The sequence below is a fragment of the Canis aureus genome, chromosome 15, assembly GCF_053574225.1.
Source record: "Canis aureus isolate CA01 chromosome 15, VMU_Caureus_v.1.0, whole genome shotgun sequence".
Lineage (NCBI taxonomy): Eukaryota > Metazoa > Chordata > Mammalia > Carnivora > Canidae > Canis > Canis aureus.
This window is the reverse complement of record NC_135625.1, coordinates 37,583,525-37,608,771: the sequence shown is the minus strand read 5'-3', so window position 1 is coordinate 37,608,771 and position 25,247 is coordinate 37,583,525. Positions and strand designations below refer to the sequence as shown.

Below are 25,247 nucleotides of genomic sequence, written 5' to 3'. Positions count from 1 at the left end.
ATTGTTTGTTTGTTTGTTTGTTTCTCAAAGATTTTATTTATTTGAGAGAGAAAGAGCATGACCAGAGGACAGGGGCAGAGTGAGAAGCAGACTCCCTGCTGAGCAAGGAGCCCGATGCCAGGCTCAATCCCAGGACCCGGAGATCATGACCTGAGCTGAAGACAGCTGCCTAACCGACTGAGCCACCCAGGTGCCCCCAAAAAGGTTTTTTGACTGCCTTGTATTCTCCTCTGCCCTGAACACTGCTCCTTCAGTGCATTGCAACTGTAATTCAGGTGCATATTTAACTGGCCTGCTGTCTCTGGGCTGAGTTTGAGTTTTAATCTTAGAAAAGAAAACTGCTTCTTTTAGATCAGGGACTGGTCATATGTGAAAAGATTATCCCCTTGCTCGTTGGAAAATTATGTAATGTTGTGGTTGTAAAACTGGGTCTTAATATCTGGCTGGTGATTAAGTCTATAATCACCCACTCAGTGCAGTGATTTAGGAACTCAGCAAATGAACTGTTGAGGCTTTTCCCCGGGGCTAGAGACTCCACCAGCTGCGCTGTTTGTGAGGGCAACTGAGAGTTTCCGAACAACGTGATCTGGCCACACGCGTGGCACGTCGCAATTCACAAAGTCCTCACCACATCTCTGGGACGATGATTTTTTTTTCTCATGTGAGCAGTGAGAATGAGCACCATCTCACAAGGAGAGTGAGGTGCAGACAGGTTAAGTAAACTACCCAAGTTTGCATAGTGTGTAAGTCATGAAGCTCAGAACCACATAAAAACCCATTATGTCTATGTTTTTCAATCTGCCATGTAGGACTCCTGCTCCCTCTGGCCAGTGAGATCTTGAAGACCATGTGTTAATTTTGTGCTTAGAGTGAGCACCTCCATGAAAAATATAAGCACCTTGAATCATCACTTTGACCATCTTTTAACCTAACATACCCATGTAGTGACCAGGTCACCTAAAAGTCCAAGTAGTGTTTATGAACGTGTTTCTTCCATGTGATAACCAACTATTGTCAGGGAGCACCTTACAAATCAGTGTTTCATGGTGATTTTAAATAGGGAAAAGGAGTACAAAAACCAAACCCCTCAAGCCCTGCAACTTCAGACAATGAAAGCTGTCCTGAAGCTGACGGGGCCCCTGGCAGGCAGATGGCCCACCGACATCCCGCAAAGAAGCTCATCTCTATGTGGATCTGTACAGGAGCAGGAAGGCTGCACTGAACACAATTTCTATTCCTAATCCTGGTGAAAATCGACCGTTTGAAAGCAGACTTCAATAATGCAGCAATGCAAAGATTACCAGTATCTTTAATTGAATAAAACAACTTTAGAGAATGAAACTTCATTAAAATTTGCTATCATGAATTGATTGGTGGCAATTTTGATTAAGTATGTGGCCTGATTAACTTGAACTAGCCAATGATGCCTTAAAGGTATTAATACTCATTTGTAAAACACAATCACAAATTAACATTTTCTGTATTATTGAAGTAAAGATACCAAGAGAAATTAAATATAGGCTCAAACTGGAGGCTATATCATTCAATCGTTAAACTAAACATTAGTAATTTAATTTCATCAAAATAGCACCAGGCATCATATTAAATTAATGTTATTAATTTGGATTTTATTGATTTTTACAGTGTTTTTATATTTAATTTATAAACTTGGTTTTACTTGAGAACTGTAAACATAGGACACATGGAGATATAGGTTAGTAGATATTAAGTAACATATTCACAAAATAACTGGTCTTTACTCAGGGTTTACAATAACTATATTTTGACTTTAAAATGATCCAAAATGCTCAAGTTTGGGAGCAATTACACTACTTTCCTCAGGGAAAAAAACAAACATTGAAATCTCAACTTGAGAGTAAAGCAAACTGGGTAAGTTATGGGTAAAATATTATATTCCAGGTTAATATCCTGGTTGGAGATGCTGCATATTTTTATCTATTTGCTTTTTTAAAGATTTTATTTATTTGAGAGAGAGAGAGAGAAAGTGAAAAAGAGAGAGCATCAGTGAGGGAGGGATAGAGGCAGAGGGAGAAGCAGGCTTTCTGCTGAGCAGGGAGCCCAACATGGGGTTGGATTCCAGGACCCCAGTATCATGATCTGAGCAGAAGGCAGACACTCAACTGACTGAGTCACCCAGGCACCCCTATTTATTTACTTTTAAATAGATTCAATGACTAAAAATAGTATTTATCATGCTGACCTGTTTCTGCTAAATACTTACATATATGTATACTTATACATGTGTATATGTTCGATATACACACATGTATATATAATCCTATATATATACACACATATATATATATATACACATATATATATACAGATGCCTAAAGAGATGCATATAAAGATGATTATCAAAATACTAATAGCAGTTTCTCAGGTGGTGGTATTTTAATATCTCTTATTTTTCTTTTCATATTTTGTGTGTTGTTCATTTCTTTCTCAAGGAGCATAATTGGAATTGGGAGGGCAGGGGGAGAGCCATTTTCATTGTGGAAAAATTAAGCCAAAAAAGTGAAATACAAAAATAGCACCTATGTTACATTTATTATTTTAAGATTATATGTGCAGGGGCACCTGGATGACACAGCCAGTTAAATATCTGCCTTCAGCTCAGGTCATGATCCCGGGGTCCAGGGATCGATCCCTGTGTCAGGCTCCCTGCTCAGTGGGGAGTCTGCTTCTCCCTCTCTCTCTGCCCTTCTTCCTACCCTGTTTGTGCTCTCCTTTGTGCTCTCTTTCTCTCAAATAAATAAATAAAATCTTTAAAAAATTGTATCTGCGGATGAACAACAGTTGGAAAGGAACATTGGATATTGAAATCAATATTGAGAGGCTTAGGAGGTGAGAATACTGTTTGATTTCCTTAAGCAAAGGTTTCTGTTAAAGTTTCTGTGCAATTATAAAGACAAACACTGATTTCAAGGGCTCTCAGAGGACGAAGAAAACAACCAAGGGAGGAGGAAGGAAAGCAATAACAGAAAAATGAAACAGGACCTGGAATCCAGACCAGGTTTCCCAATTTATTGAATTCCTTATTTATTAAAAGTGATTTTAATAATTCTTTAAGTATGTATTAAATGCCTATGCCGTTGTAGATATCGAGATATTGAAATCCCTATCCTCGTGGAGCTTACTTGTAATGGGAAGAGAGATAATAAGTTGCACAGTATGTTAGAACCTGGTGAATGTTCCATAAAATAAAATAAAGCTGGGAAAGCCATCGAGAATGGAGGCCATTCAAATGTAAAATGAGGTCCTCATTGTTTTTGAGCAAAAGCAAAGGAGTCAGCCAAGTGGTAGGGACGAAGCCCTGTGGATATTTGGGAGAACATGTCTGGCGGGAGGAGTAGCCAGTACAAGGGCCCTGAGGCAGGAGTGAGCCTGATTTGTTCTAGTACCAGGGAGGAAACCAATGAGTCAGGAGTGGAGTGAGGGGGCAGTAGAGAGAAATGAAGTGAGCCACTCTGGGTTATAGAAGGCAAATTGTGTGGAGCCTATGGACCACCATAAGGACTCTGGCATTTACACTGAGAAAAATGCAGAGCCATGAAGTTTGAGCAGATGAGTGACATGACCTGATGCTACCAGTCCTAGCAGGATCATTCTAGCTGCTGTGTTAAAAACAGACTGGTAAGGGAGGTAGGGTGGGCACAGAGCTATTGCTATAATCTAAGTGTATCAGTCAGGATCCCAGATGAAACAGTGACACACTAAAGTGGATAATTTGAAGAACAGTTTAGCAAAAGGACTGTTACAAAACAACGGGCAGGATGTCAGGAAACCATACAAAATGGAGCATTTACTCTTCCTACTCCTAGGCATGAAGAGGTGAGGGAGAAAGTTGTCACAAAAAATCCAGAGACAAAGAAGACTGGTGGAATGGGCTGCTTGAGGGATGGAGCCAGGCTGCCATGACCCTGCAGGTGCCAGTGGACTATGTGTGCCAGCATCCACTCCCCCTCTCATTTCTTGCTAATGTTCCCCAACTGACCAAACTCAGTGGAATCCACAGGGCAAGGGAGACCCCAATATAGTGCAAGTGTTGGCCCATAGGCCAAATGCAGCTCAGCATCTGTTTTTGTAAAGAAAGTTTAATTGGAACAGAGCCATGCGCATTCATTTTCTGATTATCTACAGTGGTTTTCACACCACAGCAGCATTGAGTATCTGCAACAGAGACCATTTGGACTATAAAGCCTTAAATATTTACTGTCTAGCCCCTCACAGAAAAGGTTTGTTGATCTCTAATTGCCCACACCAGTTTGCCTCCGGGGACTGAGCCACCAAGTGTGGTAGGCAGCGGCTCAGAGGAGGGGAAGGGAAGCTCGCTAGGGCCTTGGGCATGAGGTAATGATGGTTGAGATGTGTTTTATGTCCCAGTATATGGTCTATCTTGGTTAATGTTTCAGGGGCAATTGAAAGGCATGTGCAGTTTTCTGTTGTTCAGCGAAGTATTCTATAAACGTCAACTATGTCAAGCTGATTGCTAGCTGAGGAGATAGTGAGGAGTGACTGTATTCGGGAATGATATTGAAGTTAGGCTCCGAAGGATTACAAATGAGTTAGATCTGGAGTTTAAGAGAGAGTGAAGAGTCCTGGGTGCCTCCAAGGATGTCACCCTGAGGAATGGAGGAAAGCTGATGAAGGGATGGAGAAGAAGAAGGCAGTTTTAGGGGCACCTGGGTGACTCAGTCAGTTAAGTGTCTGCCTTGGGCTCAGGTCATGATCTTGGGGTACTAGGATGGAGCCCCATATCGGGCTTCCAGCTCAGCGGGGAGTCTGCTTCTCCCTATCCCTCTGCCCCTTCCCCTGCTCAAGCTTGCTCTTACTCAAGTAAATAAATAAAATCTTTTTTAAAAATGCAGTTTGAGACATGTTAAATTTAGGTGCCCATTAGACATCCCAGAAAAGGTATCAGGTAGAGAGTCTGATACTTAGGTCTGGACTTCAGGAGGCAGGTGTGTATTGGAAAAATAAATGGAAGAGTCATCAGCATATAGACATCTGAAGTCCAAGACTCCATGAGACCACTAAGGGAGTGAGAGTAGACAGAGGAGAGAAAAGGTTGAAGTACTGTACTCTGGGTCATTTTAAATGTTTCACACGTAATGAATCCTCACAATAATCTCCTGATGTAACTCAATGATTATTTCTACTTATGGATAAGAAAACCAATGCTCAGAAGACAACCTAGTCAAGTGTCACAGTGCTATGAATACCCAGATCAGGATTTGAACTTCACTCTGAACTTCAGAGCCATGCTTTTAATATTACAAAGCAAGCCTTCCCACACCATTGTCCCAAAAGTTTCTCCATGTCACAACCTGAGGCAGAAGCCTCAGTGCCTGCCACCCCCCAACTCTTAGTCCTTACATTCTTGCTGGTTCTCTAAGGCTTTGTTCTTCTCCAAGGTATACCTTCTGTGAATCTCTACAGGCTATTAACAGAGGAACTGAGAGAATGAAAGGAATCTGAGTTAACTAAAAGGAATAAAAAGAAAAATATTTGGAGATAAGGAAACAAATACTTGGCTAATATAGGATGCGATCCTATATTAAAGTAGTAATAGTACTACTTTAATATATCTAATGCTATATTTTGCTATAATATAGTAATAGTAATGCTAATTTTTGTAATCTAACTATTAAAACATCTGTGAAGAATAGTTTCAAATATGTTTCATGGTTTTTGGATGGGTGAGTAGTCTCTTAATGAAGCTGATTCAAAGGCAAAATTAACTTTCATGTAAAGGCATGTATGTGTATGTATATTTATGTACATAACGTGTATACAAACATGCACATAAATGTGTAAATACATACACACACTGTACTCCACCCTGAAAGGCACTGAAGAATGATGACAACCCTCTGTTACACATCAATATGTAAGATCTAAATGGTTGAACTGGTAAGTTTTTTAAGTTGTGACATCATAGTTGTTTTTAGCACTGAACACTTTTGAGGTTTTCTACTATTTAAGCTAAAAGTATGAGACTCCTCCATGACAACAGGGTGTGAGGCCAAGTATCTCACATTAATAAACTGACAAACCGAGAGAACCAAAAGGACTTCTGTTCAAAAGTACTTAAACCACATGACATCCAATATCTAGTTTTACTGTAGGTGCGTGAAAACACAATGTCGAAACAGGATGTTGTCAATCAGGACCTCATAAAGCCCCAGTGTGGCTCTGAACAGAACTTTGAGCTTCCTTAAAGATGCCTACACAATGGGATCCCTGGGTGGCGCAACGGTTTGGCGCCTGCCTTTGGCCCAGGGCGCGATCCTGGAGACCCGGGATCGAATCCCACGTCAGGCTCCCGGTGCATGGAGCCTGCTTCTCCCTCTGCCTTTGTCTCTGCCTCTCTCTCTCTCTCTCTCTCTCTCTCTCTCTCTCTGTGTGACTATCATAAATAAATAAAAATTTTAAAAAAAATTAAGATGCCTACACAAATACCTAAGAAAGCCATTTTGCGTTCATCAATTTGGACGAACTTCTTCATTCACCTTCATAGTAACAGTTTAAATTTAAAGCTACTTTTAATGAAATCCCAATGGAAAAAAACAAACATGAAGCTCAAATGAACAGTGAGAATTTTATAGCATTTCAAAGGATCCTGTGTCATACTAAACACCAAATCCCACCATTACTTACGTTACTGCCCCATCGAATCCATTTACACACAAGGTTTATAATTTATTTAATACATGCAAATATGGTTTGCTAACACTGGAAAAGTTGGCCAGTCTCACACTGTATTAGAATTTCTACAGGAAAACCATGTTGACTGAGAGCTTCTCTGGCAGGAATGTAAATTGCTGTGTTGAGGGGTTCCTCTCTTGTCACTCTGCACCGGTGTCCTCTCCATCAGTATGAACCTGATGCAGTAAAAGGAAGTCAGCCAGTCAAACTCTGCTAGCTCCACTACAAAGATATATGAAGACTTCCTCCTCCTGGTCATCAATTCTCACTCACCAAGCCTGTACGACACCATCCTCAGGTCTCCCTCCCAGAACCCAGGTGGGAAGAAATGATGGTGGTGCCCTCACCTGTGCCCCACCAGCCGGGCTGCGTGGGGAGAAGTCAGCAGAACTGCTCCAGGTCCAGCTGCTTGGCCTGGTGTGGAAAAATGTTGAATAATCAAATTGCCCATTTCTGCTCAATTGCTCTAATTTATTATCCCAGGCATTCGGAATGCTAATGAAAACTACCTATCATGCTAGGCCGTGTCACTCTACTTTATGATCTTATTAAAATCTCAGCGTTTCTGAGCCCAGTGACAATGAGTAGAGAGTGGGACAGCTGTCCTCCTGCCTCCAGTGTGGTTCATACACCCGCCCTGTCACTGCTAACGGCTGAATGATTTAGGCCAAATGAGCAGCCTTGGAGTGATATTTTTATACCCGTGACAGGATTATATAACTTAGAGAAAGGCCATTAGCGAATACAAAGGAATAAGCAGGAGGAGGAAGCAGGTGACAAATGGGCAAGTAAATCTTTGGATTTGACTCTTCATAATAAAATGCCCTTCACATTTAAATTTAATGAGCTGGTTATCTCACCAAAAGGAAAGGGGGATCTGTCACCTAAGCTCCTTGGCTTTCCTCAAGATGGACCCAATTATGAGGGAGAAACGCAGTAACCACAGATGCCAGGCTCTTGCCAGGGCACAGTGGCATTGTCCCTGGAAAGCAGCCCTGGGGGGATAGTTAGCAGCCCTCGGATCTTCCTGCCTAGGACTGGGAAGAGAATCCAGGAGTTCATGGGCATGACCCAAATATAAGATAAGGCTAATGAATTTTGTTAACTATTTAGGCTTTTAGCAGGTTTGTTGGTTCTTCGTAGCCACTTTATCAAAATGGAAAGAACACAATTCTGTTAGCACCATATGGTGGGAACTATTGGACAGGGTGGCCTAAAGCCATATCTTTGAGGGGGTGGGAGGTGCTGGGAAGAGCCAAACCATGTTTCTCCATCCCAATATTTTATTCTCATAATAACTATGTAAACCATACCACATGGAAGCATCCAGAGAAAAAGTATCACTACCATTTTCTATTCAAGAAATACATTCATTTGCTTTCCTCTTGGACATGATTCATAAGAGAAAAATACTTGATATTTATGTGCATATATTATCATTTCTCAGAGTTCTCTGAGTTTTTGTTGTAAAGCAAACATTAGCCTTTGTTTTAGATGATGCTCATATATAAAGCTGTGCCATTTTTATTATACACAATACACATGTAATACACACATATATATTTACATGCATATGTAACCACAAAGAATTCCTTAATGCCTACCAAGCTCACCATCTTATGGGTCCTAAGTCAGATTCCTATAGTCTGAAATCCATAATATTGATAATCTTCTGGTGAATAGCAAGAGTTCATTGTATTTCTCCAGATATTCAAAGGAAGTAATAAATAGGACGTGGACATTTGTTTTTTTTTTTTTTTAAGATTTTATTTATTTATTCATGAGAGACAGAGAGAGGCAGAGACACAGGCAGAGGGAGAAGCAGGCTCCATGCAGGAAACCTAACGTGGGACTCAATCCCGGGTCTCCAGGATCATGCCCTGGGTTGAAGGCGGCACTAAAGCGCTGAGCCACCCGAGCTGCCCCTGACATGGACATTTTGTTTTACATTTATTTGGGCCCTGGATGCAGCCTCTCTTGCTAGCCCGGTATCTTCTAGCCCAGTTGATACCACTTACACCTGCTCAAAATAGATTGTGCTAATCTTACTTTTTATTCCCCACTCCCACCTCTGCCACACATATACCCCACATTCCCAGGTCCCGGGGTTTCTCTATTCACCTCTTTGAAATTCCTACTGCTTACCTCCAGATGTCTGATGTGCATGTCTCTCTCTCTCTGTTGCTTACAAGGAAATTCCTTCTCCTTTATCTTTAGAATCATAATTTTTGCTGAGGAGGTGGTGGGATGGTTATAGCAGTGAGACATGTCCCAACACATGTTCTTGCCATCACCTCCGAAGAATGAAGCGATCAAAGTTTGCCACCCAGACTTCTCCTCCAAAGGGAGCTGTGTTCTCTGCAGGGGACTGAATTGTGATGCATTCAAACATAGCCTCAATGTACATAGAAATATTCTTCTTTCCACCTTCTGCTCTATTACTGGGCCAGGCTCCTTCCTTCTTTATGTTGATATTTTTTCCCTCCCTGCAGTCTGGTTTCTATCAGGCGCTATTCAAGTCCTCATAAATATCTATAGTGCTCTGAATCCCCAGGGTTAATGTTCTTACCCAGTGGCTGCCTCCATTCCAGGCACATCATGTAACGTGGCTATTCTTAGGGGTGAGGATTAATGAAAAATTTTCTTAACCTCACATCCTTGCATATGCTAGATTGGGCTGCATTAGCTGGAGTACTACCAGATGGGAGAAGGATTAAAAGAAAAGCAAGTGAAAGAAAGTAAGTAAATCTGGAAGTAACTAGCCCTGACATTAACTGATTTATCTGGACATTTACTAAATGATATAGTAAAATCCAAGCTACACAAGGGGGAACAAATGTTAGCTGCATGCTTTTAAACCATAACTTAATGATCATGTCAATATTGCCCATGGAAATGTAGTATTCTCAAACTTGTCAAATTTAACCAAAAAATGTGAATAAAGAAAATACTGGTTTCCTATTCTGTGTATCACCTGCAGCTCAAAATGTTTTATATGGCAGAAGGTATCTATGTGGATGCCAGGAAAACAAAACTGTTTCATATTAGATTCTTTCAGCTTTTTTTATTCTACTCACTCACTACTGGAAATACATTGCCATAGAAGGAGAAAGACAGGATACAGCATGAATTCTTACTCAGCAGGACAAAATCAAGCTCTGTAGTCTATTTCAGCTCTCCTCTGGGTGGCTTTCTGTGTGTAATCATATGTGTGTGTGCACATATGCATGTGTGTATGCTAATAATCATTGCCATTCACCCGAGAAGAAAAATCTTCAAAGATAGACTAGAATAATAATTGTGACCTTTAAAGGCAAGACTAATTTATTAGGCTTTCTAGGGGATGAGAGGCCATATATGTTACCGTCTCAAACCTAACACTCTCTCCTTTGCTTGGTGCTTCAACAAGCTTAAAGAATCATATGGCAGAGGTGGGCAGAGTAAGTCTTTGAAGTAAGAAGAGCTTCTTTACTAATGCTGTCTGCCCCTTGTTTAGCCTTTCCATCCATGCCTCTTCCTTGGCCATAGAAAAAATATATGCATAATCTGATCACTACCATGTTGGTTATTTGATATGTTCTTCTGATAAATGTGCACATTTTCACAGAAGGTCATCAGAATACCTAACAGAAGGAAGTAAAGTGTTGAAAGTAAAATCCAAAATATCAGTAAAGACAATGGGGTAGATGTTTAAAGGGAAGTAAAGAGAGACATGCTGCCATTGCTCCAAATTCTACCATGTAGGCTATCATTTCCTTTGCCACCATTGTTATGCTACATGGGAAAAGTGGAACTTATCTACTCTAAGTTTAACTATATTGAGAGAAATTTTTCAGTTTGGGTAGAGAGCCTAGAGTTAAGTCATGGCATATATCCTAAAACTATATAAAAGAAAAAATTGAGGCGATTGTTAACTCTATGGAAAACAAATGTTATCAGAAGACAATGTGATATATGGCCCCACTTGGCTCAACTGTAAACACTGAATATTTATTTAATAAGTATGTTGGGAGGGTAGAGTGGTACAAGTTATGTGGAAGTTGTAGTGTAAGAGTTAAACCTTCATCTTTTATCAAGAAAATTTTAAAATGTCTAAAACCAAAAATTTAAGAGATAGCAATGCTATTTAGAAACATGGAAGTATAAAGAAGAAATTAAAGAGTTAATAGCATCTGCCTCTGCTGAACGAATGATAGGGAAAGGGTATACAGGGAGCTGCTGATTATTATTAATAAATGTTGCAGATCATTTGATCTTTTCCAAGTAAGTATGTGTATTTTGAAAAAAAAAAAAAAAAAAACTAAAATAAAATGTTTTCTAAAAACCTCAAGACAGGGAAATCAAGAGTTCCCATTTCACGGGACACTGGGGTGGCTCAGTGGGTTAGGCATCTGATTTCATCTCAGGTCATGATCCCAGATTCCTGGGATCGAGCTCTGAGTCGGACTCTCTGCTCAGCAGGGAGTCTGCTTCTCCCTCTCCCTCTGCTGCCTGCTCTGTCTCCTTGAGCTTGCTCTTTCTCTCTCCCTGTCAAATAAATAAATGAAATCTTTAAAAAAAAAAGAGTTCCCATGTCTAAATACACTATAGTTTCAGGAATCTAGATCAATGAAAGAAAAGGACTGTATTTCCTTGTCTGTCCCTCTTTAAGAATGAGGAAACTTCTCCCAATATTCTCCCAGCAGGGTCTCACGTCATATCACAGTGTCTGGAACTGGTTAGATACCCATCCTTAAACCAATGCTGACAAAGAGAAAGAGAGAGAGAGAGAGAGAGAGAAACCATAAGTAACTTGGACTAATCAGAAATTAACCCTGAGTCACATGGAATGCAAGAACACCCAAACACAACAGGTGCTCTGTCAGTAATGAAGAATAGAATAGAGTTGGGTGGTCAACCAAAAGTGTCTGTTGTCACACAAAAGTTTTGATAAGACCTATCTTTCTTCATTGCTCTTTGCTTTTTGGTTTTGTTTTAAATCAGTGGAGGAAAACTAGAAGGCTGTAGGAGTAAAATACATTTGAGGCCTTATAAATGTGAGCATATCAGGATTTTGTGTTTATGGGCTTTAGACTTATACTCATGATGAAGGAAAAGTGTCATATACATAATACTAATACACTTACATCTGGAACTATGTGTTATTCACTTTTCTTTTAAAAAGTTTTTACAAAAGGATCTGCTTTTATTCCTACTTATGTAATGGTTCTCAGTATTAAAACAGTCACATAGATTTGACAACTAATATTAGTTCACCAACTGCTTGAGGTATATAAAGAACATTTAAATCATATATCTGTGATATGTACCAAGAGGGGTCCTGACTCTTAAAACCACGCACTTCCAGATAATACTTTGCTAGAAACCTTATTTCCTAAGGGACTATAGGCCTACCCAATATAGTTGTAAATGAAATGCATTCATGGCTTTGGGGCATCATATAATCCTAATCTAGGTAGTATACAATTTCTGCAGGTGTGCTCAGTAGCCCATTTGAGCAACTCAAATACATTCAGTTAGTGTTAACTTGAAGGCATGCTTAACAGTTACTGATGATGCAAGGTATGATTTTGATAACAGGCTCAAGTTTCAGGGGCTCCAACCTCAGAAGATCAAGACATATCCCTGTAACTTGACTCCATAACTTAATAGCTATTGAATGAGTAAATTAGATACTCTAATCACTGGTTTTCTCATTTGTAAAATGAGAGAAGAAATAATAGTAATAATAGTAATCCCAAATGTATAGAACTATTGTGAGGATCAAATTATATAATTAATGTATCATAACTTTTAGCACATAATTATCAAATAAATGCTTAACATTTATTATATTACTCTTACTTCATTGTTGCTTTCAAGATTAGGTGAAATCATCATATGCAGTGTTCAGTAAACTACACAAAAACAGCAGCAGTACCACCACTGAACTACCTAGGGGGGCTTCATTTACAACTATTATGATATAAATGATGCGGCATGGAGTTGGGCAACCCAGAGGTCCCACATGGGAAAGTCCAACACCTGCTAGATATTTTTATTGGTATTAATAATGCCTGATCCTTCTTCTCAAAGGCCAAATAATGATTAGCCTCTATTCTTTATGCACAGAGTATTTGGGCTACACATTGCTATTAACTTATTCAAAGAGGCTCTGATGTTTTTTTCTAATTTTATTAAGATATAATAGACAAATAGCATTGTATAAGTTTAAAGTGTTCAATATAAGGATTATACATATATATATAACAGAATGATTACTATAAGTTTAGTAAACATCTGCATGTCGCACACATAGTTACAAATTTTTCTCGTCATTAGAACTTAAGAAAATGTGTTATATATTTAGAAAAATGTAAGATATATATACACACACATATATATATATATATAAAGATATATACATATATTTAGAAAGATGTAATCCTACCATTTGAGACAATGTGGATGGATGGACCATGAAAGTCATTATTCTAAGTGAAACAAGTGAGATGGAAAAAGACAAATATTGTTTGACCTAACTTATATGTAAAATCAAAAAAATCCAAACACAGAAATAGATATTAGAGTTGGGGTTGCCAGAGGTAGACGGCATGAATGAGGGATGGGAGAATTGGGTGAAGGTAGTCAAATGTACAGACTTTCAGTTATAAGATAAATAAAATTCTGGGGATTTAATTTACAACATAATGTTCATTTTAAATCAATTTCTTATTAGAATGGAGAGAAGGATCCATGAAAGAATTTGCTCCTGAGGCTGCTACTCTAGTGACAATTCAAGAGAAAGCTTCATAGGCTCCTGGCAGGTTAATGTGGCACAACCTAGGCTTGTGGCACAACCTAGCATTGGCAGGCTTCTATGCCTCTGGGCTGATCCTGTGGCCCCAGGATCCCAATAAGCTCCTACAAAACTAAGGTCCACATGGTCACGTACAAAACCAGGACCCTGGACAGGCTCAGCATGAGCTTGGTTATCACGGGCCTATGATTTTTGACCTATCCCAGCACCAGGCCCACCCCAACAGCACAACAACCCAAAGACCCAACCTCAGCCTGGCTTTGAAAGCACCAGGTTATAGACTTGACCTAAAGTCAGGCAGATCCCCCGGCCCCAGCTTCCAGGTAGACATCTATGAAGCCAGACTCCTTGCCCATCCCACTACTAGACCAGTTTCCTCAGACCCAAACATCAGATTCATCCAGTAGTCCCTGGGTTCTGATCAGTCCTTTAGAACCCAAGATCCAGATTCTAGACCCATCACAACAGCCTCAAGTGCCAGGCTTTCTCAGCTTTTGTCCCAGGTAACGAATCTACCTGCTGAAGCTTGCCCACAGATACCACCAGGTAGCCCACACAGGACCTTTGGATGGGCTGACAGGTGAAGAGCCTTCCCCACCAAAGCCAGGCTGTAAGAACTGGAAAGGGTGTCTATTTCCTCAAATGCAAAGACACCAACTAAGGCCACAAGGATCATGAGAATGACACCACCAAAGGAAACTAATGAAACTCCCAAAACTGACATGACAAAAATGAAGAACTGTGAATCGTCTAAAGAAGAATTCAGGATAATTCTCTTAAAGAAATTCAGTGAAATACAAGAAAACACAAATGAACAATTAAAGGAAATTAGGAAAGATTACATGAACAAAATGAGAAGTTCAACAAAGGAGTAGGAACTATTTGTAAAAATCCAGAAATCCTAGAGTTGAAGAGCACCATGAAAGAACTAGAGGATTCAAGAGACTCTTGATGTCGATTGTAAGTTCGAGTTCTATGTTGAGTGTAGAGATTACTTAAAAATAAAATATTTTTTAAAAAGAAATTAAAAATAGAATTACTATCTGATTCAGCAATCCTACTCCTGGTTATATCCTAAGGAAATGAAACCACTATCTTGAAAAGATATGCGCATTCCTGTGTTCACTACAGCATCATATATATGTGTTCATCATCAGATGGATGAATAAAGAAGACATGATACGTACATTATATGAAATATTAGGTAGCTATAAATAAGAAGGAAATCCTGCCTTGTGTGCAACATGAAGGAACTTTGTGTTATGCTGAGGGAAAGAAATCAGACAAAGACAAATATTGTGCATTCTCACTTATATGTAGACTCTAAAAAAGTTAAATTCATGGAAATGGTAGAATGGTAGTCACCAGGGGCTGGGTGGTAGGGAGGAATGGTAAGAGTACAAACTTCTGGTAATAGATTAGTAATTTTGAGGATCTAATTTAAAGCACGGTAAATATAGTTAACAGCACTATATTATAGACTTGAAAATTGTTAACAGAGTAAGTCAAATATTATTACCATATGTATACATACAAAAACAATTATGTGAGAATATCAAGGTGTTCGTTAACATTATTGATAATCATTTCACAATATATATGTGTATCAAATCATCAAGTAGTATACCTTAAACTTATATAAGTTATATGTTAATATTATCTCAATAATGCTGAGGAAAAAGCAACAATGAACATTTATTGAAAAAATTAGAGAATATTGAAAAGTATTAGGAAGCATATTAAAATTGCTAAAAGTCCCACTGCCCAGAGATGACACCATTAATGGTATTAGCATATGGAGGAATTTTTATCTGGTCATTTAACTGTATGTATATTGTAAAACTGGCATATAATTTGTAAACGGCTTTTGCTTTATCCTTAATATCATCAATTTTTTTCAAGTCATCAAAGTCTCTGACAATATAGTTTAAGGAGAGAGAGAAAGAGAGAGTCCGATGGACTATATTGTCTGAATATAAAACTTTAAATGGAGGACAGCCAAGAAAGTCACCTTATTTTACTCTACCTCATTCAGTATCAATATTAATCGTAAAAACAATGTGGGTAATGCCCTACTTATCAGGAAATCAGAATTCAGGCATCATCAACCATCTGTAACAGAAGAATGACATTTTTTTTAGTAGAGAGGAATCCAAGCAGGATATACTGTGTAAATGATTCTGCTTTATGAGGTCTATAGGAACACTCCTTTCATTATCATATATTATATATACTGCATCCCTTTTAACAAACAGAAATTACCTTCTGTGTATATTATATAGCTGTGTTAATGTCTTCAATCCTCTCTTGAATGTTCCTTTCCTTTTTCGTTGTCTATTATGCCAATGACAATGGTGATACCAATGATGTATCTAAATGTTTTAATAGTTTCTGATACATGGTAGGCATTTCATAAAGTTTATTTTTTTTTCCCCATCATAGTACTTGCAGCTGTGTTCAGCATCCCATGTGTTCTCAGGTCACCTTTGAATATATTAAGTCCTTAAAACAGTCCATAGGCAAGGTGGAATTCATGGTAGTCCATTTATGCTGATGGACAAGTTGAGGCACTAGGAGTATTAGTAGATGTTACAAGATTATGGGGTACCTGGCTATGACAGGAATCCAAATTCTTTGTCCTCTGCTACACAATCCTGCTTAGAACCACTGTGGTCTCTACATATAATGGAAGATCTAGAACAAGCTCTTTTTAGTCACAGCCCTGACTTCAGCCTCAAATGATGTTGTTCAATTCTATGTTATTAAGAACATAATTCTGTTAGAAAGCTCCGCCTTTACATCATAGTTGTAATATGACCTTTACATTATACTCAGGGAGCACCAAGCAGGGAAAGACAACCATGGTGTGATTCCTGGGCCTAGCAATAGCAACCACTAACAGTTATGGAGCATTTGCTACATGCCTATCACTTTCTCTTCTTCAGTCTTTAAATTAAACAAAACCTCGTTGAAGTATATCTTATGATTTTCTCCAAATTACAGAAGAGAAATACAGCTTTTGGAAAGGTTAAGTAGCTTGCCCAAGGTCAGACATCTAATAAGTGGGATAGAATGGGAACTCAGATCCAGGTGTGTTCAATTCCAAAATTCAGGGTCTTGGAACACTAATTTTGCATTATCTCTTCCTAGTTCCATAAACAGCCTCCCCACTAAACATGTTATTGAGGTCTAAAATTCTCTGCTAGACTTTCTGAGCTTAGCCTTGATTCTCTGCTTGGTTGAGACACAGTTATCTAATCTTCATGGATTTGACTCTACAAAACCTAAAGAAAACACAGTTCAGATGTTTCCAGGTGACAAGAGCCACCTCCAACCTCTCTGGAATTTCAATACTTCTTCATTTATATTAACTTTGCTCTAATCTAGTCCTGTTAAGTAGTTACTGAGACCAAATGGGAATCTGCTCACCTTCCTCCTTGTGATACTGTATTTTTTTAATATAAATTTATTTTTTATTGGTGTTCAACTTGCCAACATATAGAATAAAACCCAGTGCTCATCCCATCAAGTGCCCCCCTCAGTGCCCGTCACCCAGTCACCCCACCCCCTGCCCACCTCCGCTTCCACCCACCCCCCCCCTAGTTTGTTTCCCAGAGTTAGGAGTCTCTCATGTTCTGTCTCCCTTTCTGATATTTTCCACTCATTTTTTCTCCTTTCCCCTTTATTCCCTTTCACTATTTTTTATATTCCCCAAATGAATGAGACCATATGTTTGTCCTTATTTCACTCAGCATAATACCCTCCAGGTCCATCCACGTGGAAGCAAATGGTGGGTATTTGTCGTTTCTGATGGCTGAGTAATATTCCATTGTATACATAAACCACATCTTCTTTATGTGATACTGTATTTTATAATAAATATATATTTGGTCTTTGTCCCCCTTTCTGGCACAGAGCTCCTAAAGCCTTTGGAATTTCCAGTGAATTTCCAGAGGAGTCTTTTGTTATGTTAATAAGGCCACCATTGGAAAGCAGCTGAGGATGGGGGCCAGTTGCCAGTGAAGCAAGCAGGTCATTATTAGTGAAGAGTTGAAACATTCAGTTCAATCCCTGACCTCTGGGGAGGGGGTGGAGCTGATAGTCAATGGTTTAACCTGTTATGAGCACGTAAGGAAGTTTACATAACAACCGTAAGGAAGTTTACATAACAACCGGATGGGGTTTAGAGAGCTTCCACATTGATGAACATGTGGAGGCTGGGGGAGAATGGCCTGCCTAGAGAAATCATGGAAGCTTACCCTATACATCTCTTCCATTTGGCTAGCTTTGGAAGAAATCAACAATCTAGAAAATAAAATGTTTCTCTGAAGTTCTGTGAGCTGTTGTAGTAAATAACTGAACCCAAGGAGGGGTTGTAGGAACCTTCTATCTATGCTGGTGGGTCAGAAGCCCAGGTGACAATTTCTGCTTGCAGTTGGGATCTAAAGAGGGGAGTTGCAGTCCTCTGGGATTGAGTCTTCAACCTCTGGGATCTGATGGTATCTCTAGATGATGTCAGAACTGAGTTAAGGATACCCAGCTGGTCCTGGAGAATTGCTTGGGAGTGTGGGGAATAAATATATACATGGGAACTGGTGTCAAAACAGACTGTCTCTCCTTGTTAGACATTTTGTGTATCTTGCATATTGCATATTTTGTGTATTATTTTGTATATTATCATCATTGGCTTAGTATTGGGTTCCTCTGACCCTTACTCTTGCTCAGATGGTTTTTATTGCTGGATTTTGCCTGCTATGTCACAGACTGTGTTAAATACTTTAGAAATACTTTGTTTCCCTGCTACCCCAGCTTCCTTTAGGCCTTCTAAATTTAATAATTAAAGCAATAATCATCATCCTATCATAAGAATTTCCAGGGAAAAGGAGCTCAGTTCTTTAAAAAGAACTCCGGTATACAATTTTCCCCTTAAGGTAGGAGTTCTAGCCTGAATCTTACTAACACTTAATATCTCTGGCTATTCCTTAAGCAGATGAAAAGACTTAAATAGGCCCCGAAGGGTCATCCTTCCATTAGATTATTAACTTTACCTGGGCAAAGATAGGGGCGAAGTCCTTACCCCAAGAGGAACTGTGGAGTTGAGAGAGGGCAAAATAAAAGTTAGAACAACAGCAGACTCCAAACATGTCTTCCATACAGCCAGGATGTGCTCACTCAGTAAGGAAGAGAGATGGAGGCTTCCCTCCAAAGTCCTTTCTTTCCAGCCATCAGAGGAATTCCATGAAGCCATTTTTTATCACTTTTGCAAATATCTTATAATTTTTTTTTGCAAATATCATAAAATTGGATGTGACAGAAGGGAGTGAGACTCTGAACCTCTATTATTTATAGTCCAGTATCAGATTAGTAGAAATCCATCTTTTCTCCTATTCAGCAGTAACCCATTCTTAACTAAGTATAGATGGCTTAAGCCACAGTATATAGGATCAAAGAACAAGTAGATTGAAATGCTTGAGAAGCAGATTATCATTCTCCTCTTTACTCAGTTTGTCTGATTGATCTGGTATTAGAACTGCCTGTGATTTACTTCTATTGGTCTCCATTATTTCCTCCAGCTATCTGCAAAGCGAGCAGTGGGAATTGGGGTAGTGTTCTATGGGGCTATTGGCCCCTGGCACGGTCTCAGAGATCTAGCTTCCATAGAATAGTTCCCAAAAGGCCCTGAGGGAAGCAGTGGCACGGGTTCTTAATGGAAATACTTTGGCTGTAGAGAAATGAAACTCCCAACTTATGCTTAGTTTCTCCCTTTTTGTTTAAAATGAATGGCCAATCCCTGTGAAGTGCATTTATCACTTACTGATCCCCAACTTCCTACTAGATGAACCATTCAGTCATATGTTCAAGAATACATTTGCAGTGAGCAATAATTTGACTAGAGAGATGACTTGAATATAAAAAAAAATCATTGTTGCAACAAGGGAAATTTAAAAGTAAGATATCACTGACACATGCTTTTACCATATGCTAGGTGTTAGGTAACTGATATGGGCATAATGTCCCCCCCAAAACCCTGAAGGACTGGAAGGGAAATAAAGCCTGAATATAGAACAAATTGATAAAAAGTAAACATGATCCATTCAATTCTGAGCACTTACTTGTTGCTCCCCTCCCACCCACTGGCCCTAAACCCGATGTGATTGTTTCCAACCAGTTTCTAAAGTACAGATAATTCAAACCTCTTCCAGTTTCCAGCCCAAATCCCTACCCATTCCCCAAAGCTGAACTCAAGGCCACTTTCCCCATGAATCTTCTTGCTCCTAATTCCCTTGCTCTGAGCCCTGTGTCATAGACCTTTGCCATTAGTTTTGGTTACTTGTTATTCATAAGAGTTTCCAAATCTCTTCTTTACATGTCATGTATGCCAGTCAGGTCTCCCCAACTAGACTGCATACTTCTTGAGACCAGGAACCGTATCGTACATTTCCTTTGTATTCCATAAAGTACCTAGCACAATGGGGATCCCTGGGTGGTTCAGCGGTTTAGCACCTGCCTTCGGCCCAGGGCATGAGCCTGGAGCCCCAGGATCGAGTCCCACATCAGGTTCCCTCCATGGAGCCTGCTTCCCCTTCTGCCCGTGTCTCTGCCTTTCTCTCTCTGTGTCTCTCATAAATAAATAAATAAAATCTTAAAAAAAAAACTAGCACAATGGAAAGAATATAGTTGATTTTATTTAATCATCTAATGCCTGGTATAGCTCATGTTTCTTGATCACACTATCCTGAGCATTCACCTTCTAGGGTTTGAAGTATATGTGTGTTTGTTCATTTGTTTTTAATTCAGAACAGAGAGATGTTTGATGTATGATGAGATGCTTGGTTGTCTGTGTTTCTGGTAGGCAATTTATCTTTCTTGCTGCTACTGTAGCTCTGACCTGTCTCAGCTCCCACAGCCTGAAGTAATGTTACATCATTGATCTGACTTGGATTGAAACTTCTATGTGTCAGAAAAGGCATCTACTCATGACATATTTTCAATCAGGTTTAATACACATAACAAACCCTAAGAACACCATGGAGGTTGAGGATAATTATAATTTTAATTGCATCTGTAGAAGGGTACTTGATATTGAAGGTGGTGGCAGAACTGTGTAAAAAACATAAAAACTCAGAGAAAGGACAATTACACAGGTACCCTGTGGCCTCCTGCTGGTTCCTGTTCCACTCAGTTGAGATTAAGTGTATTAACATGATTGGTAAAGTTTTTTCTTTCTTTTTTCTCCCCATTCTACAGTTGAAAGTGAACAAATACATGTTGAGGGTATTCCACTTCAATTAGGCACTTATTCTTTCCTTCTGTGGCAAATTGCCTTTGCCATGGAAGTCCTTTTGTTTTTCTGAAAATGCCTCATTGTCTAGTTGTATATTCATTTGTTTCCCCCTTTCTTTATTACAGTAATATATACACATAAGCTTTAAAATGTTGAACGGTACTTCTAAGCTTATACTGAAAAATAGCAGTTTTCTTCTCTATCCTATTCACTCCTAATCCTTGCTCCCCTGAGGAAATCCCTTTCAATTTTTGGCTATTCTTTCGTATTTACTTCTGTATTTGTAAATACTATTTCTACACTACTTTCCTGATTTTTTTTAAAGCTTTATATGTTATCCATAGAATACCTACTAGGGAGGATGAGAATCTCATTCTATTAAATACTTAACACACTCACACACACACACACACACACACACAAGGATATGCACACACAACACAACCACATTCACTCATAAACACCCTATTCTGTCAATATAGTTATTCTCTTCTTCCGATGAAGATACATCACACTTTTTGTTAGATTACTACTCTGAGTTTATATTACCAAGACCAGGAAATAGTCATTCACAGCTGAACCATGTATGTAGTTCATCACAATTACATTTGCTTGTAAAATGTTAACTCCTTCCTGGTGGCCCTCTTTACCACATTTTAATTTTGCTTGGTGATCTCTTTATCATTTACAAATCTATCTCCAAAGCTCCTATCAGATTTGAAGACATCACCTGAAAATATTCAAACAGCTCAGGTTTTCTGTTTTATTTTCTTGCTGGAGATCTTGCTCTGCAAGCCCAGATACTTCCTGTTCCCATGTTGATCGGTTCCCCTCTACAGCTGAAGCTCAGCAATATCTCAGAACCTGCACCAACATCCTGGGAATCACTTTTGCTTCTCTTTTGTTTTGGAGCTCCCTTTTCTGGATTCCGAATTTTCTCTTCTGAGTTTTTTCTGTTTTCATGTGCATATCTTCCCAGAGTTCCCTAAGAAAAGAAAATGTTGAGACTTTTCCTGTCTGAAAATACCTTTTTTCTATCCCCCTATATTAGTGATAGCTTGGCTAGGTAGAGAATGCTGGATTGCAAATCATTTTCTTTTTTTTTTTTTTTTTAAATATTTTATTTATTTATTCATGAGAGACACAGAGAGAGAGAGAGAGAGAGAGAGGCAGAGAGGCAGAGGGAGAAGCAGGCTCCAGGCAGGGAGCCTGATGTGGGACTCGATCCTGGGTCTCCAGGATCACCACCTGAGCAGAAGGCAGATGCTCAACTGCTGAGCCACCCAGGCGTCCCGCAAATCATTTTCCTTACAATAGAGAAGACTGAAGACATCCTTCCTCATGTTCTTTTGTCTGTTTGGCTCTGGAAACATTTAAGAACTTCTATTTGAGGTGTTATGAAATTTCCAAGTAATATGACCTATTGTGGATCTTTTTTTTCCCTTCATTCACAAGAGTTATCAATTTATGTCCTGCTCTGCCATTTGAATCTTGTTTTGTTTTGTTCTGGACAATTTCTTCTTAAATGCTATTTTTTTTTCTGGATTGGCTATTATTGAATACTAACTTCCAAGTTTAATTCCTTAATCTCATGTTTCTCATCTAATTTTCTTATCTTTTTCTAGGTTTGGGAGTTTTTCTCAATCAGTAAGTTGAAACTACAAATATTTCTATGGAATTATTTTAAATGTTGGTGTCCTAGTTTTAGTTCTCAGCTCTTTTTTGTTCTCTGATACTTTTTAAAAATAGAATTTTTCATGTATTATACTTATATGTCTTATCCCTCTAAGAATATTAATCATAGGTGTTTTTAAGTATTTCTGTCTTGTATTTTTAGTTTGAGTCTCATCACTTCCTCTTATTTGTTTTTATTTTCCTCAGTTATTTTATTTTCTTTCGATTTTGGTAAACTTTTGGCTTCTTGAAGCTCTCCTCAAACGTCTGGTCATCGTTGGCCTTATATTCATATTTTAGAATGATGTCCATACACAAACCCCAACTTAAAAACTCTGTGGATGGGTAAGGCTTGTCAAATGATAAGCTTCATGGTAAGGTTATTAGGCTGACCCTGACTGTCTTGTTTGAGGGCCTCCGAACATCAGTATCCAATGTTCTTCTCTTTCAGTCATTTCATTTCCTTATTGAGGAACTCACCAATTTCCTGCATGAGTGATACAAGCATTATCTGAGACAAGACATGGGAAAGAGTGTACCATGGTCTTGAGAGTTCAATATATTCACTGTCACTCTCCCTGTTCTGAGCATGGCACATATTCTTTTCTGTAGCTGTACCTGAAATGTTTCTCCAGCTGGTTTATTTTAGCTTCTTCAAAGTAAACAACCTCTGTGATCAGCATAGGACAGCCACCTCATGTGATGGAGAAAATTTCTGGGAGTCTATTTGCAATTGCTAAAGCCTATTTCAAAGGATTGTTTAAAATTAATCCTGCTTGCTGATCAACTCCACATCCCCACCTTCACTGTTTGGCTGCTACATATCCCCACTTGGAACAGCACTTGGCACACATTAGGCACTCAATAAATTTTAATGAATGATTTATAACTTTTGACTCTGATTGCTGAGCATTTTTCATGTTTTACTATAGACTCCTACCCTGAAGGTCTGGGTGCAACCTTGTCAGATATGCTACTTTAACTACCACTCCTCTACTCCAATTAATTTCTTCTCACTGCTCTTTAATCCTTTCCCATTCTTCCTGTCTTTGTGGGCTTATGGACAGTTTATCCCTCTTTTTTCTTTTTCCATTTTCATTCTTCTGTGCCATTTTTTAAGGCAATAGAGATGAGAGATGAAGGCTAATATGTACATAATGTGCCACAGAGCTACATGAAAGATTTTCTGCTTTGTCATAATTACATACATTCTGTTGATTGATTGATTGATTGATTGATTGAGATGGGGAGTGGCAGAGGAGAGAGAGAATCTTAAGCACTGGGTGTGGAGCCCAAAGAAGGGCTTGATTTCATAACGCTGAGATCATGACCTGAGCTGAAATCAAGAATCAGATGCTTAACTCACTGAGCTACCAAGGTGTCCCTATATATATTTTGAATAAAAAATTACAAGCATTGAGATTGCATAAGAAGTATTCAAAAACAACATATATATATAAATATATATATATACATATATATGTATATAAACATATATATATATATATGTTCCTGCTTTGAAAAGTCTTATCATTTAGTCATCTTTGCTTCAGATTCATCTTTGTCTTAGTTTCTGTCCCTGTCTCTGTCCTGGTCATGCTCTGCCACTTGTGTCCTCACTCTGTCTTCCCACTCTAATTTTTAAAGAACCAAAGCATCTCACAAGTATATAGGTAAAACCTCTCAACTTTCTTCAGTTTTTTTCATTTCTTTCACTCCTTAGAGGTAGCTACTTCATTTAATAGGTCTTATTCCCATCCATGTGGATATCTTAATGTCCATGTATGTGCCCCAAATAACTTATGGTTTTATTTTGCATGTTTGAAATTCTATGTAAATAGTGTCATATTATACATGTTGTTTTGCAACTTCTTTACATTCAACACATTTTCATGATGTATACGTGTTGATGCATTCACTTAACAGCTGTTGGCCATTCCAAGCATATAATCTGTATTTTTTACTTTTGTCTGTCTTAGATTAAAAGCTATCATGGAACACAAATCGGGTCCATAAAACTCACTACATGCCACCACTGCAAACAAGCAGCATAATTTTAAAAGCATGGATTGAAATCTAGAATCTTTCATTCACTAGCTGTGTAGTTTAGGGCAAATTCTTTAGCCTCTCAGGCCTTTGTATCATCATTTATAAAATTTAAACACTGACAGTACTGACCTTGTTATTGTATTAAGCATGTAGATTTCAGTACAGTAAATGACAATAGTAAATAGTCAAATAATACAGCTGCTATTATATAATGGTAACAGTTTGCTGACTCAGAATCTTAGAACTGGCATTTCAATTACTTTATGATGTTCGGGTTTGTTTTACAAAATCCCCTCCAAGTAGTAGTCTGGCCTCTATACAAACACTTTAGTGACTTGAAATTCTTTGACTTCATCCTATCTGACAGCTATGTGAATATTACATTCACTGTAAGGAATAAAAAGAAAAAAAGTCTCCCTGAAGCTTCTGCAGAATTAGTCCTAATTCTACCACTTGGGACCAGGCAGAGCAAGTCTAATCCCTCTTCCATATGACAGACTTCCAAATATTTGAAGACAAATATCATGTCTCCCCATCCCCGAGTCTAATTATATTGAAAATTGGGGAAAAAAAAGTAGAAAAGAAAAGGAGGGGAACTGGTATATGTCAGTGATGGATGAAACCTCACCTATTGAAACAAATCGGTAAAAAACAGAGATAAGTACTCTAGAACTTCCCCCTTTTGCTGGTTCCTCCAAAAGAAAAAGC

General features: G+C 38.7%; 2 long non-coding RNA genes across 2 annotated transcripts in view; one reads left to right on the top strand and one right to left on the bottom strand.

Annotated features, from left to right (window-relative positions):
• LOC144284526 (uncharacterized) overlaps positions 1-25,247 on the top strand; it is a 46,623-nt gene that overhangs the window by 5,663 nt on the left and 15,713 nt on the right. The window lies entirely within an intron of this gene.
• On the bottom strand, positions 6,657-9,080 carry LOC144284006 (uncharacterized). Its single transcript, XR_013352487.1, has 3 exons — positions 8,878-9,080; positions 7,080-7,146; positions 6,657-6,908 (listed from the first exon to the last, which is right to left on the bottom strand). It is a non-coding gene; the product is annotated as an uncharacterized LOC144284006 (long non-coding RNA).